Consider the following 15,454-nt stretch of genomic DNA (forward strand, 5'->3'; position numbering starts at 1 on the left):
ATCCCTGGAAATAGAAGATGTCATGTGCAGGAGCCAGACCTTCAGCTCTGTAGAGTTTCTGCTAATTAAATTGCTAAGTGTGTCTGTTATTAGGAAAACCATGAGAAATGCAGCAAGGGGAGGGAGAGAAGTGCCCATCTTGTCCTTTATCTGCAGAGCAGCATTTGGAGCGCTCCGACCTCTAGGTCTCAGAGAAGCTGGTTTCTATCCCATCTTAGCCAAGGGGAGAAAAAGGTGATGGGCAAAGAGTCAGGGCTGGGGGAAGTGTGTGGCCAGGAGTTCATCTGGAGACTTTCAGGCAAAACTTGCCCTCCTTAGACACACACTTCACCCTCTCCTCCCCCGGCAGCCCCGCGCATCTGACATTTCTGTCAAAAGATACCCTGAGCCGCCCCTCCTCCCTCCTCCTCCTTTCTCATCCCTCTGCCCTTTTTTTTTTTTTTCCTCTTCTTTCCCCTTATATGTGAATAGTGAGAAAATGACTGGAAACAATGTGCCAGTTTGGAGCACTTTACACTGAGGCCCTTTTCTCCTCTCCCCTGACTCGCGAATGACTGAGAGTTGTTTTATTGTACAAAGATTCTCAGAGAAAAGAACTTTTATTTTACCCAATAACACAAGAATGGGCAACGGGCAAACAGTTAGTGCCTTGTTCCCAGCTGCCACTCAGACTGCAGCGGGGGAATCACTAATGGGGTCTCTGTGCTGCCTCTCTCCTCTCCTCCGTCTCTCTCTGTCTAGTTTGGCTCACGCCTCCGTTGGCTGCCTGTGAGCCAGGCTAAAATGTTCCTGAGATAAGCTGCTCTGATGGGTTTAATAACTCCACCTTTGGTTTCTCAGGGGCAAAAAAAGATTCTGATTTTTTATCATCAAGACTTGGCAGGCAAGCATAGAGCGGGGCAAGGCCATGGATGGAGTGACACAACTTGTGATTTGTCCCTTTGCACCTTGGAAAAGTGGAACATAAGAGAAGAGCTGCAGCACAGGGTGCCTGTGTTAGAGAAAAAAAAAAAGTTACAAAATCATTTCACTAATACTTCAGCTGTTGATTCATAGTTGATATCTAAATGTCAGCCTTTTACAGCTTAATCATGGCTTTATTAACCCCTCTTTTTCTTAGCTGAAAGGCAGGCTGACTAGAAGGAAAGAATAATAAAGATTGGAGGATGGGGAAGCTGAAATGTGAAGAGTGAATTAGACTTGTTTAGAAAAGAAAAGACTAGACAAGAAAAGACAAGCTGGGAAAGAAGGGTGTGAAAAAAAAACCCCAGAAAACATCATGCCATTGGCTGTCCAAGTGTTTCATATTCTCGGCAGCAAAGTACGAAGCATAGTTGTTGGAGACATTGAGAATTTGGGAAAAAAAAAAGCCTCTACTTAATTTCATCCATAATTCTCAAAGCTCATCTGTCATTTAAAATCCTTCCAACTTGTTATACACCAAGTCTTTGACTATGGATAGGATTTTTAGAGTCTGATGAAGTTAGGTATTTAAACTCAATGTGACATGAATCGTCACATTTCCTTTGAAAATCCCACAGTTCGGGGTCTGTTTTGATTTGTTTGATTTAGCAGGATGTCATTAGATTTGAAATAACAACTCAGGGGCCAAAAATTTTTCACAATGGACTAATGTTTTCCTGAGAATTTCTAGTCATATAGAAAAGAAGCAAAAATACCTATATCTAAAGATGTGAGGCACCTTTTTTTTACAATACTTTACTTTTACTTGCTCATAAACACTTCTTAATAATTTCTGAGTAAACTTCAGGATTTAATATTAATTTTTATCATTTCTACTTTTCAGCAAGAAAAGTTTTCAGTCATTCTGAGAGATTGAAAGGGTTTGTATTGCTTGCCCAAGTTAAACACATGGGAATTGAGAAAATTTTGTGGACATATCTTCTATTATGAAATTTTGTCCTTTTCTCAGCTTATTTCTTTGTTGGGAAGAAAATCTTAATGTTTTTCTCCTGTAGTTCCTAACATGAGCTTCTGCTCCAGATTCTTCTGAGGATCCCTTGGCTTCACTAACAGCCAGGTAGAGAGGGGAGGGAGGATAAAATAATAGAAATTGTGCCAAGAATAATAAATTAATGCTAATGATTATATCTAATCTATAACTAATAAATAAATATAATACCCTTTATATATTAAGTAAAAACATGACATGCATTTGCTGAAGAGAATTTAAAAATTAGTGTTAGATCTGTTTGAATCAGTTTTCTAAATCCTGGAAAAGCTGAGGTATTCTTGCTAAGAAAGTCCAGGTGCATTGAAATCAAACTTGCACTAGGCCAGTTGAGACCCTTTCTGTATGGATGCAGGATTGTTTAAATATCTTAATCCATTTTTGAAATACAAAGTAGGTCTTCTCCAGTTTCACTAAAGCCTCGTGTGCTCTGTGCTTCAAAGGTTTATATCCATGAGTGTTTTAGATGCCAAGTGTGGAATGTTCCATTTGTCTTTCATCCTATTTAATCTCTTTCTCCCTCTTACTAGGGATAGGAAACACTTATTTGGGAAATTAGATACAGGTAGATATCTTCGAGTTCAAAGGTATCTTTCCTAAGCGAAATGAAGATTTTAGTCAATATCTGCCTGTATCTGGGTGTATTGATTCTGCCCTGTTTTTGTTGGCATTGCAGAGAAGGGAAGTACATTTCATATTATCAGTGTCAGAATTTGAGCACTGCAGATGCCTGCTTTCAGTGGTAATGCTCCATAGACTGTATTCAGTGACAATATACTGAGATTTCAGGAGGCTCTTAGAGAAGGGCTGGACAAACTTCAGTTTCAGCATCTATACCAGTTCCAAAATTCCTGGCTTGGTGAAGCAGAATGTAAATATGGTTGTACCTTGGTCACAACACAGTGGTCAATGCCTGACTGAAGGCACAGACAGTTCAGACATGGACAATTTACCTTCTGCACATCTCTCATTTCAGGCATGCAGATTTGTGGGACCAAATTAATTTGGTATAGTCCATATGGGAAAATGAAGGGCAGGACAACAACTTTGTGTGTAGAGAGCCTATGAAAATGTCAAATTCCAATTAAATCCTGATGCTTGGCCCATAAATTTCTCCAGGTAAGTGCTGTACATTGGCTTAGTCTCCCTCCCTTTCCTGCTCACATTGGTGCCAGTCTCCACAGTGAGTGTGATCTTAGTTAACTGTTGCTCAGGTTGTAACTCAGAGAAGCAATTCAGGCGGCGAGAGCAACATTTCAATTATACGAATAATCAAATTCAAAATGTTATTTGAATAATTTGAGTTCTTAAATTAAGCAAGCACTTTTTTTGCAAGTGGTCTATAAATTACATTTTCCGCTACATTGGCAGTAAACGGGTAATTAATATCTCAACTTTTCCTTCTTAATGTTGATTTAAGAAAAATAAAATAAGCTTAGCACATAAATGAGCTTTGCTTTCACAACTCAAACATTACTGTCCCTGCTCAGCTGGCTGTGTAGCTCTGCTGGCTTTCTCTTTCCCATAACTGGATTGACACAAACCCTTCTTTTTAATGTAAATAAAGGAATTTTAGAACGAAAGAAAGTACAAATAAATTGTACTATTTTTTTCTGTTGATTTCAGAGAAACCATCTCTTCATCTTCAAAATGAAATAATTTAGTTACTTCATGTCCTGTACCAACCAGGCACTCTGCTTCATTTACCCAACATCAAGTGAATTGAAATTCAACTACTTCCTGAGAGAAAAAAATGTACCTAAGTTAAACTATTACAACAATAAAAATTTAAAGTGTCATAAATGGAAAGAATATTTTAAAAATATGACATCCAACTTCTCAAAAAGGCATTATGAAAATGCTCTTAATTTTTATTTTGCTGAAAAAACAAAGAGTCATTCAAATGTATAACATGGGATGAAATGTTAATATTTCTCCACCAGGGAGAAGATATTAAGTGGACCACTGGGTAACATAAAGAAGGGGTCACCAGTGACTACATCCAAAGTTTAATCAGTTTACCCCTACTATAAATATTATGCTGATAGGGATGTTTATAAGAAATACACTTGCTCAAAGTATGAAGGTTAAACACATGCTGTTCCCTTTGTAGGGTTAAATGTACTAAAGTTTCAGCTAAGTGACAATAAGATATATAAAAGACAGCCAGGGAGACAAAGGGAAGAAAAAAAGACTGTGTTTCCAAAGCTGCATCTAGAAATAGTAGAAAAAATGCAGGGAAATAAAACAATTTGTTTCAAAAGGATTTATATATTTCATTTTTATTTAACTGATTACTTTTTTTTTCTTTTTGTAAAATATATATAAAGCACCTATCCTAAATAGCTTTGAAAACATGTACTTTCTATAAACTGTGAGGAATGCATAGGAGGCTAATGATAATCATTCTTTATTTGATCACTTCCTTTGTTCATCCATCCATCTTTTAATGAACTGGCTTTGTTTACAAAATGTTAAAAATTCCTCAAAATTGACTGAATTCACTTTTTTTTTTCCCTCTCAGACTCTATTTCCTCAGTCTCTGCCTGGAGCTACAAGCTGAGCCAGCAAGGTGGTGTGAAACTATTGAAATATCAGAGAGGAACAGTGAAATTTAGATCCTGATTGTTTTAATATGGCACTTGGGAGATGAGGAAGGGCAAAAAGTGGGGGGAGTCTACATAACTGAAAAGAAACTTCAAAATACAGGAGAAGCCCTGGTACTCAGCATTGCACAGCCTTTATATCACAGTTGTTTAAAATCTTTTCTATGAAAACAATTTTATATGGTCAGAGCTTATCTAGATGAGTTCAATTCTCACGTTTGCTCCATGAGTGTCAACCCAGAAAAAAACTGTTGGCTGCTTAGAACAGAACCTGAATTCAGTATTTGTTTGCCCCACTACATCTCACAGGGTATTGGAGGTCAGAACCTGCAGACACCTTGGCCACACTCCTGTTCTAAAACCCTGCACAACCCCCTGCAAATCTCACAAGGGAGCCAGGGTGCTTCCAGCTGAGATAGCATTTCCAATCCCGGGTTTTATAGAATGTTCCAGAGTATTTAGGTGATTTTCTATGTGTTTCATCAGCCTAAGGAGGTATTAGACAGGAATATTTTTTTGCTGTTTGAGAAGATAAATAGATGACCAGAAATAATTACTCCATCGTTTCCTACTGGTCAGAATTGGTAGTTGGTTAATTATTCAACAGTCCCTGGTGTTGCTGCCAAACCCGTGCTTTCTTCTCAGAGAGGAGCAGACAAGCTCGTTAGAGCAGCTTTCTTTGGACTGACACTTTTATGTTGATATGGGGTTTATTGAGATGCCAGCACTTTAATTTTAGTTTATTTCTTTATTCTCTTATTTCTATCATTAAAAATGTACAACTTTCCCTGCATATTTGTGGTGTCGAGCTAAACTATATTAATATTACCTTTGTTCTAGTGTGCCATTCTTTTGCAGAAATGATATGCAGGGTTTAATGTCTTAGTGGAATTCTAGAATTAATGTGTGCCTCTTTCCTGGTACCGTATGTTGCTGTTTTCCACTGGTATGGAAATGCAGGTAATCTTATGCCCTCCGTGACATGGGCAAGTGCTTTACAAAAATGCATCTTTGACAGTTATCTTTCACACTTTAACATGACCAAAGAGTGAGGCTCTTAACCAGTAGGCCTTGTACTACTTTGGGATTGGACAAAAGGCAGGAGTCTTGTGATAGTAGTATCCATTTATGAGTTTGTATTATCATTTCATAAGGCAAAACAGAAGGTGATATAAGCCCACTGCCATTCCTTAGTTTTTGACGGAACATATTCATCAAAAAAGCATGCAGTCCCCTGAGCTTGCAGCCATATGCTACAGGAAAATGTCACCAGTTAAAGATGTATTCATTTGCTGTTTTGAAAACTCTGTTTGATATTCATGCATTCCAAGTGTTTTGACCTAGATTTCTGTAGAGGCATTAGATCCAGTACTGAACAGGAAGCTAGACAGCTGTTGCTTGTGTAGTCAAAGGAAGAATTTAAAGTAAGGGGGGGGAAAAAAAAAAGAATAAAAAAATGAAAACATTTATTAATGCATGCCAACATTTTGCGCAGCCAATATGTTTAATACTAGATTAACTAATATAAGCATATGGAGATGCATTTGTTGCAAAGCTTTAAAGAAAAGAACAAAGAAAAAAGTTGGATGTATCTAAAGTTCACAGAGAATAGAATTTGCACTTTATCCTATAAATGAAAGCCTGGTGAAATGGCAACATACTTTAATTATAAGCTACTTGCTAATGTCACAACATTTAAGTTTGGGGGCTATATTGTAGTACAAACCTCTCAGTGAATGTCTTACTTAATCCAGAAACCTACAGGTAATGATAATCCTTCCTGAGTTTAGTTGCAGTCTATTTTGCATTGAAGTTATATAAGCAGTTTGCTTGTTGTAATTGTAGGTTCCTTTCCTGTAAATCCAGGTGCAAAACAGTTATAATGTAAATGTAGACATCTAATAATTAAATGCTGGCATTCATTCTACAGCTATGTCAAAGTTTCTGCATTTTGTAATTACTGGGTTTATACTGATGTAGTTCATCTGATGCCTATAGGACCTTTGGCCATTGGGTAACATCTGTAAATAGCATGGGAAACAAATGTTCTCTTAGCTTGAGAGGACCTTATGGGGGAATTCATCTAATCCAGCTTTAACCAGCCAAAATTCAGATGTCAAAGCTACTTGTCCAGGTTGTCTCTTCATAGCTCTTCATACACCTACTGCAGATGTCTTTCTTGGGCTGGGCTGGAAAGGAGCCTGTTTCTTTCCTCTGACTGTCAAGGGGATTTGGCTGATTTGTCCAGATCAGGTGCCAAACCTTAAGACAGCTACAAACAAGACATTCTCCTTTAACAGTAATAAACAAGTCCAAGCCTTTTTTAAGTACTAGGGGAAGAACTTTTTAACTATTACATTCAATGTGTTACCAATTTCAACATTTTCTGGCAATGGATTTTATACTGAGCCAGTTCAAAAATAGAGGAAAAAAGTGCAAATATTTCTCCTACCTGAAAACAGTCTTCATTTTCCCAGTGAAAAATACAAAGATGGATTTTTCCCCCAATTTCTCTTTTCCTAAGTGTTTATCAAACAGTTTATGCAAACGCATTTCAGCTTATGGTTTATTTATAAACAGTTCAATTTCATTCTTCACAAAGGTGTGGAATTTGTTATTTATTTATTTACTCACTTATTTATGACTGGGTGAATGAAACTTTTTAAACGTGGGAAAAATGAATGAAGAATAGCGAAGAAATGATGCTGCAGTTCAGAATGAATAAATCACCAGGTCTGGATGTCATGAAACTCAATTCTTCAGTGTCTTCATGAATAGTCAGGGTACTCAAGGAGGCCTGTTGACAACTAAAAACCTGGATATTTCATGAGGTGGTTGAGCTAGTCACACACAAATAAATGTATGTATTTGGTCTAAAATGATTTCCCATATACATGTCCAGCCTCTGGGTTTGGATGTGCTGTAGGTGCTGCAGCCTTCCCCCATTAGAAGTGATGCTCAGGAAGTGGTGACCTTCTTGCACTCTCAGAAGCCAGTTAAGGGGAAAAGGCTTTTTAGGATCACCAGTCATCAAATATGATCCCACAGGTGTGGCAGAAACATCATGCTACAATCCCAGAAAATGGAGTAACACTTAATGAAGATAGTTAAGGAAGGCTGTGGGAAGGTCATGGCTGTGAGGGGGTGGGTTGAGCAGTGATGAGAAACATAAGCCTTTGGTGGTTGGAATTGCAGGATTTTGCAACCTCAGTAAAAAGAAAAAGAAAAGTCATAAACACTTCCTTTCCTGTTGATTTATGAAAAAGTATCTTCCTGGCTGCTAGAGAAATTTCTCCTGTGAAGTAAGCAATGAAACACTGGACTTTTTTGTCAACTGTGTAACATCTGTGTAACATCTCTGTATACAGCCCTTATTTCCACAGAAGTATCTTGAAAATTTGTTCCACATAATCCTGTTCAGTGGTGATTACTGCTGACAGTGGAGTTTGATATGTTTGATACTTCCCTTTCCCAAATCAATCAACGAAGTTAGAGGTTTTTCTAAGCCTAGTTGACCCACTGGACTGGGTAGTGTGTACAAAAGAAATGTTTGCTTAGTCTGACATATGGGCAGCTTTGACACCCACCCAACTGTCCGTGAATTCAGTTCTGTCTGGATCATCTAGGCACAGGACCAGGATAAAGCTTGAGCACATTTGTCTGGTAATAAGATGTTTCAATCCTTCCACCCTTGCTTTCCCAGTCAGAAGACACTTTGCATCTTAAACTGACATATTTTCAAATTTTATAGTCTACTTTTGCAAGATCCTTCCATATGGTTAAAGTTAAAATTCACAGAGGCTATAGATAGCTGGGCCAGTCTTTGTATTTATCCAAAAATGTGCCTGGTTAGGGAACACTACCTCTGTACAACAAAACAGGAACGAGTAATGGGTTAGTTCTTTGCTAATAGCATACCTGACACAAAATATCTTGTTATCCAGCCTGAACCACTTAGGAATTAGCAGTTGCATACTGTGCTATAGGCAGTTTGAACAGATGGATTTAGAACTGGAGACTCAAATATATCCCTTTTTGGAATTTGTCTGCCTAATTTACTCATGTTACTGTTACAGAGATACCAAGATAGCTGCTGCTATTGCTCTGCACTGTATTTACTCGGCTGCATTGCCACACAGAAATGTGATTCATAGACTCACAGGAATTGCAGATGGAAGAGCCATATTAGATCATTCAGCCCATCTCCCTGCTGATGCAGAATTGCTCGCTAGGGCTACAGTACATTTTCTAGTGTTTTGTCTGGTCTAGATGTGAAAGTCCCCTGACGTGGGACTTCCACTGCTTCCCTTGGGAAACTTCTCCACAGTTCATCTTTCAAAATTGGCACTGTCAGAGACAGACTAGAGAACTAGAGGGACCATTGACCTGTAGTCATTTGGGAATTCCTCCCTTCCTAATCACTAGATGATCCTGCATGAAGAGGCTGCACCACCAAAATCTCATGGTGTTTGTGGACACGTCACAGTTTTACAATAAGGGACATTTGTCTTCTCATTTGCAAGATGCACTTTGCTCCTCCAAACCTGCCAACTTCTGTTCCCTTTTCATCCCAATCCCTCTGGTGCATCTGCCAGGCCTTAACAAGCAATGGCTTGATGCTAAAAATCCATCTGAACAACCTCTGTTCCTGTCTGGATCCCTGCACTTCTCATATAAAGTTCAAGTTTTTAATTCTCACAGATTCCTGGCCAGTTTTCAGTGCAGGGCTTTTCCCTCCTCATCCCAATGATATTGTCTTTCTGGTTGCTTCTTTACTGCTACAGTAGCCTTTGATTTATTCCATAAAACAAAGTAATTTTCAGCTTTCATCTTGTTCAGAAAAAGTCTGGCCAGGGAGGTGGGAACTGTTGTCAATCAACACCAGTAAAAAATTAAAATTTCTCAGAATGTCTGAAAACCAAGAAATTAGTAAGGGGGTGGGGAGAGGGGGGAAGACTTGTTGATTGAATGAAACATTGCACTTAAAATTGTGAGTACACTGTAAAAATGTAAATAAGCAAAGGAAATATTTATTTAGAAACGGAATTGTGACTTTCTCTTGACAGAATACTTTATTTATCTGACTTCTTTATGTAAGAAGAAAAATAAAAAAGAAGTACAGGGAGGCAGTTCAGTTATCTGTGTATATACTGGCTTTTCATTCAGAATCTCTTCTAAAGGAGGTGATATAACCATCTCCCAGTCTTCATGATTATCTGCTTTTATTATGACTTACCAAAACAAGGCAGGCCAATATTAAAAGATTTCACTGAAATCAGTGGGCTCTCTGCTGAAAAAGTTCTGATTTCTCTACAGTTCAGGAACAATTAGGAAATGGAGACTGAAGGATAAAAACTTTAAAAATGAAGAACAATCAAAATTTACCCAATATAAAAGATACATATATTTTTTGGTCAATTATACTTTTTTCCCATGTTCTGAGCCAGAACTGGATACACCAAATACCAAGCAAAAGGGGCAGTTATGTCAGTAATTCTAACCCATCTGGAAGCAATAACTAGAGTCAATCACAGAGTAAATCCTTATCTGATGAGATTTCCAGCCCAATTCTTTTAGACACCAGAGGTTCAGATAGTTCAGATAAGGTTTGGCAGCTGAATTGGTATTTGTCCCAAGCAAACCTCCAGAGGTTCACCAGTCACTGGCAATAAATGAAAGTCTTTATCAGGTGATGGTTGTTTTGTGGTCAGCATGAGATAAATTGGTGGTGCCAGCCCAGGTCCTAGGAGACAAATGTCTCTGTCCAAATGCCATCACCAGCCTACTCAAAATCCCAGCAAAGGCACTGGCACCTGGAGCTTTTAACCAGCCCTCCTCCAAAGGGGGGTGGCTTTTGCTTTTGCCCTGAGGTGGAGTGGGAACCCAACTGCTTTCAAGGGCAGCAGCTCCAGCACGTTCATTGTCTGGAGCAAAAGGCTCTTTGAAGGAGACATCAGTGGAGAAAACAAGCTGCTTGGGATGCAACACACACCGTGAGATCCACATCCATTCCATCTCCTCCCCATTAGCTTGTTTGCCTGCTATGCCAGGTGTTCTCATTAGCCATATGTATAAATATTTGTCTAACTTTTTTTTAATCATTCTGGTACTGTATGTATGGGGAGAAGTGAAGTCAATCTGTTTGTGAAAATCAGTGTTTGAAGATTTCCTCTTGGCTGCTGGTAGCTGGGGCCTCTTTAATAACCCCTGTTGCACTTGGCTGTTATCTCAGAGCCCCTTTTCCAACTACTAGAAACCAAATTAGAAAAAAAAGAAAGGATATGGATGAGATATTGACCTTCCACATGTTGTACATTTTACCAATAAGTATTAATGACAAAGGCACTAAGGAGTGTAATCTCCCATCAATGAATCAATACAAATCCCATTAACACTCGATGAGGGGATAAGATAGACTTCAGAGTTTCACACTTACTCTTTGTATAGGACTCCCTCTAAAGGCTCTGGAAGTCCTTTTTGCCACAGGACCATCAGTATATGGTGGGTTTAGTAAAATGAACAGTTTACAAGAGGCCAAGAAACTCAGCTGAACACACCTTACAAATTACAAATCTGCTTCATACAAAAATTTATTGCTTATTTGAATGTGTGTCAATTTTTTAACAATCTGGAAACTAAGACGCCTATGACATCAGCTGTTCGAGTTGCCAGCAAGAGCAAAAAAAAAAAAGAAAAAAACAACAAAAAACCTAGAGACAATTGAACAGTTTCAAACTTCTTAGAAATACAAGTTATCAGTTTTTAATCAGCTGTCTCCCAACTTTCTCACTTCTGCTTTAACTTGTCCCTCCAGTTTCACAAGTGATATCAACATTATATATAAAGATCCACCCTTGACCTCTTCCCTTGTAGATCTACAATCATCTGCAATAGTGATTTAACTCACAATCCCTGCACTGTGCAATATCTGCTTCTGCTAAAGCCAAAAACTGGAGCTAAACTTCATGGGAACTTGCAAGAGACTTGAGTACACAGATTTAGCTCACTGAAGATAGCCAAGGATAAATTAGTTAAAGAAAGCACTGATGTTACTCAGGGTAATTGGTTTGAGTTAACCATTAGACCTACTGGGCAACTTTAAAGTTTTTTAAATGCTTTTGACTCCAACACTGTGGTGGGAATAAGAGGAAAATTGCTTACATGTATCTAAATCCTCTGGGCAAAATTTTCATACCAAACAGTCTTAATTTAGGCTGATAAATCAGACAAAAAAGAAAAATCAGATTCTGAGCTGTATGTTTTGATTTGGAAGGATCTTTTGGTTTTTCTTTCCTGAAGTGCTTGGTGGGGAAATGTTCAAAGCCTCTGAGAGTAATTTGTACTGAATATTAATTTGAGGGAGGGGGCTTTGAAAGCTTTTCCATAAATCAACAGCAAATTTAGGTACCACAGTGTCAGTGAATTGAATAAAGTAGTTTTCCTTAGTCTTCTACTTCCTTTTCTTCCTCCACTCTCTTGTATTTATGTCTCTCTGAAAATCTGCAAAAAACCTGCCTGCAATTCCATTCCTTACTCTCTGTTTTTGCAATTAGATGTGCAGTCTGTGTTACCAGTATCCTGGGAAGACGACCAGGCTGCCTGCCTCCTTCCTGGTTGCTCTGAATTGCTCCAGCCAGCAAAGAAAACATTGTGGGACTTTGTTCAGAACAGTAAGAAACTAAATATTTATCTTCCCTCTTATAATTCATGCAGCATGGGATTAATATGGAAAGTACCAAGATTGAAAGGTCAAGTGAGCTTCCAAACAGTGTTTCACAATGATATATCATTGCACTTTACCATGTCCTGCTTTCTAGAAAATGAAACACCACTACCAGTGATGCACCGAAAAGAATGATCTGAACTGTGCCATGGTCCAGTTTTCAGTTATGTATTTGTAAGTTTTATTTAAATTTGCTGTAGGAATCGTTGTCTCTGCTGAAAATTTTAAATTTCTGTTGGTATCAAGAGAGTCTACACTTGTGTCATTTTTTGCGGGCACCTGCTGATGTTTCAATTATTCAGTGGACTGGCTATGGTATGGAGATATTATGGTTGTAGGATTTTCTGGTGTTGGACCAAGTCAGCACAGCCCAAATTCCTACCACCCATCTGGAGCAGGCCAAGGAGTAAAATTGTTGAGAATTCTTTAGGCTTAAGTTGGTTGAATCAGATATTATCACTCCTTAATATGTCCTTCAAGTTATTCACTTAACTATGCTCTTCTTCTCAGGCTGGAAAAGACCCTGTTCACAGCATTGCACCATGGGTCAGAACAGCACTCTAGTTTCTACTCAAAAGATATTTTAAGTTTTTTTTCTTTTGCTTAAGTTGTATAACCCAGGTTCCTAGTGGAGGTAGTAGGTTCTCCACTTCTTGAAGACTTCAAATCAGGGGTGGATGCCTTTCTGAAAGATACCATTTAGCACAAAATGATTTATTAGCTCCACTACAGTGGGAAATGAGTGAAATACTAAGACTGGAATTATAAAGCTGCTTAGCATAGGTGACCTGATGACCCTCCCTGGTTTTAAAAATCTAACACCTTAGCCAAAGATCTCAGAAGTGAATACAGCTTTTTTATAGGCATGATGTAAACAAGTTTATGTGGATGTTTTGTGAACCAGGACTCACTGAGGTTTTGCTAGGTCAGATTTGAAGCACTTTAGAGCATAGGGCCACTTCTTCATGAGTACAGAAGTCATAAAAGAATAATTAAAAAGAATAATAATATCATGGCTGAGAGCTAAATAAAGCAGTGGCTCAAATCCCTCAAATGTCACATTCTTTGGAAGAAGAGAAGTGGAAAATTATAGGTGCATGGCCAGAAAAAAGGGAGGGGACATGAAGCAGAACCATCAGCCATCAAAATCGTCTGGTTTGCAGATAAGAGGGGAATGAAAGACTTCCTGCACACAGGGAGCAGAGGCCCTGGGGGCCAGAGCCAGCTGGGAAATGCCTAATGCTGTTTATAGAAACCCTGGCAAACAAACAGCTCCTGCCTGGCCCAAAAGTCATAAAAAGCAAAGGGACAGTGCCGGTCCCGACCCCTCTATGCCTGCCTGGCCTGACAGATTTAACAAGTCCAGCAGTCACATCAAAAACACCCAGAGCCTTTAGATGAATGAGCTGTTTGTTTTTCTTCCTGATAGCTTGATAAGAGGTCACAGGATGTGTTCAATTTATTTTCCTTTTTTTTCTCTCTCTTTTTTCTTTTTTTTTTTTTTTTAATATATAATGAAACAATAGGTTAAGAGAGAAGCCCCAGCCCAGTCCCAATAGGTCTCTCCGTCCCCCCGTGCTGCTCCATTTCCTGCCTTTTTTGAAGCAGACATCCCGCTTTTGTTTTCCTCCGGCCCGGCCAGCGCGTGTCGGCCTGGCGGCCACCAAACAAACGAGTTTTGGCCAGTGTCACCCCCTCGCCCCCGCCTGCCCACCCGCCGCCGCTCGCTCATGGCCGGCGGCTTCCTGAGGCCCAGCGGGTGCTGCCGACGCTCCGCCGGCCTCGCAGGAAGAGATGGCGCGGCCTTGCAGCCGCCCGGGCGGAAGGGACGGGAAATCCCTGCAGCCGCCCGATTGCAGGCCCGGCCATGCGGCGCACGGCGAGGGAGCCTTCCTGTTGGCCCGGCCGCGCTTCTCCCCCTGCCGAGGCAAGGCCGTGGCACGCCGGCTCCCACACGCACGCCGGGGGAAGTGCTGGGAGCTGGAGATAAGCGCTGCTCCTGCTGCTGCTGCTGCACCAGCTGGTCGGCCGCGGTGAAAGTGGAAAATAAGGCCAAGGCGCCTGGGAGCCTCGCCGTGATCTTCCAGGACCTCTCCTACCTGGAAGAGTATGTTCAGAGGAGAACCCCACCAGTCAGAAATCCAGGGAGACCAAAAGAACCTGGAAACAGAGCAAGGACACCATAACCACTACCCCATCCTGCTCTGTGCTTATTCCACTCACAAATGCCCTCAAATCCTGCAGCACGGAAAACCTTTCCAGGAACAAAGCAGAGGAACCATTTGAAGAGCTGAGAGCCTCCAGCAGCAGCAGAGTTGAAGAGCAGCAGATGAATTTCCATGCTCCTAAGGACACCCTGTCCTGAAAGGGGACACTGGGTGTCTCCAGCCATGGTTTGAGGGAAGGGCAGCACCAAGCAGCTCGCTGGACAGGAGCAAGGGAATGTGCTGGAACCGCCAGCCTCCCAGGAGAGGTGTGGGTGAAGGATGTTCAAGGTTGGAGTCAGGTGTCGAAGCTTTCACATCCCTTCCCAATCTGCCAGCCGGTCTAAAAACTGGGATGTAAATGGGTTGTTTCAGACAGATATGAATTCTGTGGTTTTCAGGGAGTTTGGTCCCTCCCTCTGGGCAATATGAAACCAGGCCTCCTCGAAGGAAATGTGTCCCTAATCACAATAAACAGGGCTGGAATTCAAAAAGCAACCACTGCACTGATTTCTTTTAAAGTTCATACACACACTATCTGTGCCCAGAAGGAGTTGAACAGAAGTAGAAAAAACAAATTTTCCCTTGTGGCTGGAGCTGCCCAGAAAGAAGGATGATGGCAGGTGTTGGCAGACCCCAGACACTGTGTGAGGGTTGGGGAGATGGCATCTTCAGGGATGAGCTGCTCCTGTCTGGAACTTGTTCCATGTCAGCCCAACTTCTGGTTTTGGTCTAAAACTGTAAAATTGAAAAAAAAATAAGATCTGTTAAACTGCTCATTAAGGTTTTCACTTTTCTGCCTTCCATCTGATGACCTCTTTATAATTCCCTACATATGAGTGACGCTTTCCTTTGCACAGAGGACACAAAGCTCATCCACCAGGCAGTGCATGAGTTAAAAATATATTCATATAGACAAATTTGAACACTAAAATAAAATTGTCTTCCT

The 15,454-nt window shown here is 40.2% G+C and overlaps 1 long non-coding RNA gene across 1 annotated transcript in view; it reads right to left on the reverse strand.

The window, feature by feature from the left end:
* Positions 1–14,573: 14,573 nt before the first annotated feature.
* The window catches only part of LOC143695160 (uncharacterized), a 53,310-nt gene continuing 52,429 nt past the window's right edge, over positions 14,574–15,454 (reverse strand). Inside the window, exon 8 of the long non-coding RNA XR_013184126.1 lies at positions 14,574–15,237. This is a non-coding gene — a long non-coding RNA (uncharacterized LOC143695160). The remainder of the gene's footprint in view (positions 15,238–15,454) is intronic.

The sequence above is a fragment of the Agelaius phoeniceus genome, chromosome 13 (genome assembly GCF_051311805.1).
Source record: "Agelaius phoeniceus isolate bAgePho1 chromosome 13, bAgePho1.hap1, whole genome shotgun sequence".
NCBI classification, from domain to species: Eukaryota; Metazoa; Chordata; class Aves; order Passeriformes; family Icteridae; genus Agelaius; species Agelaius phoeniceus.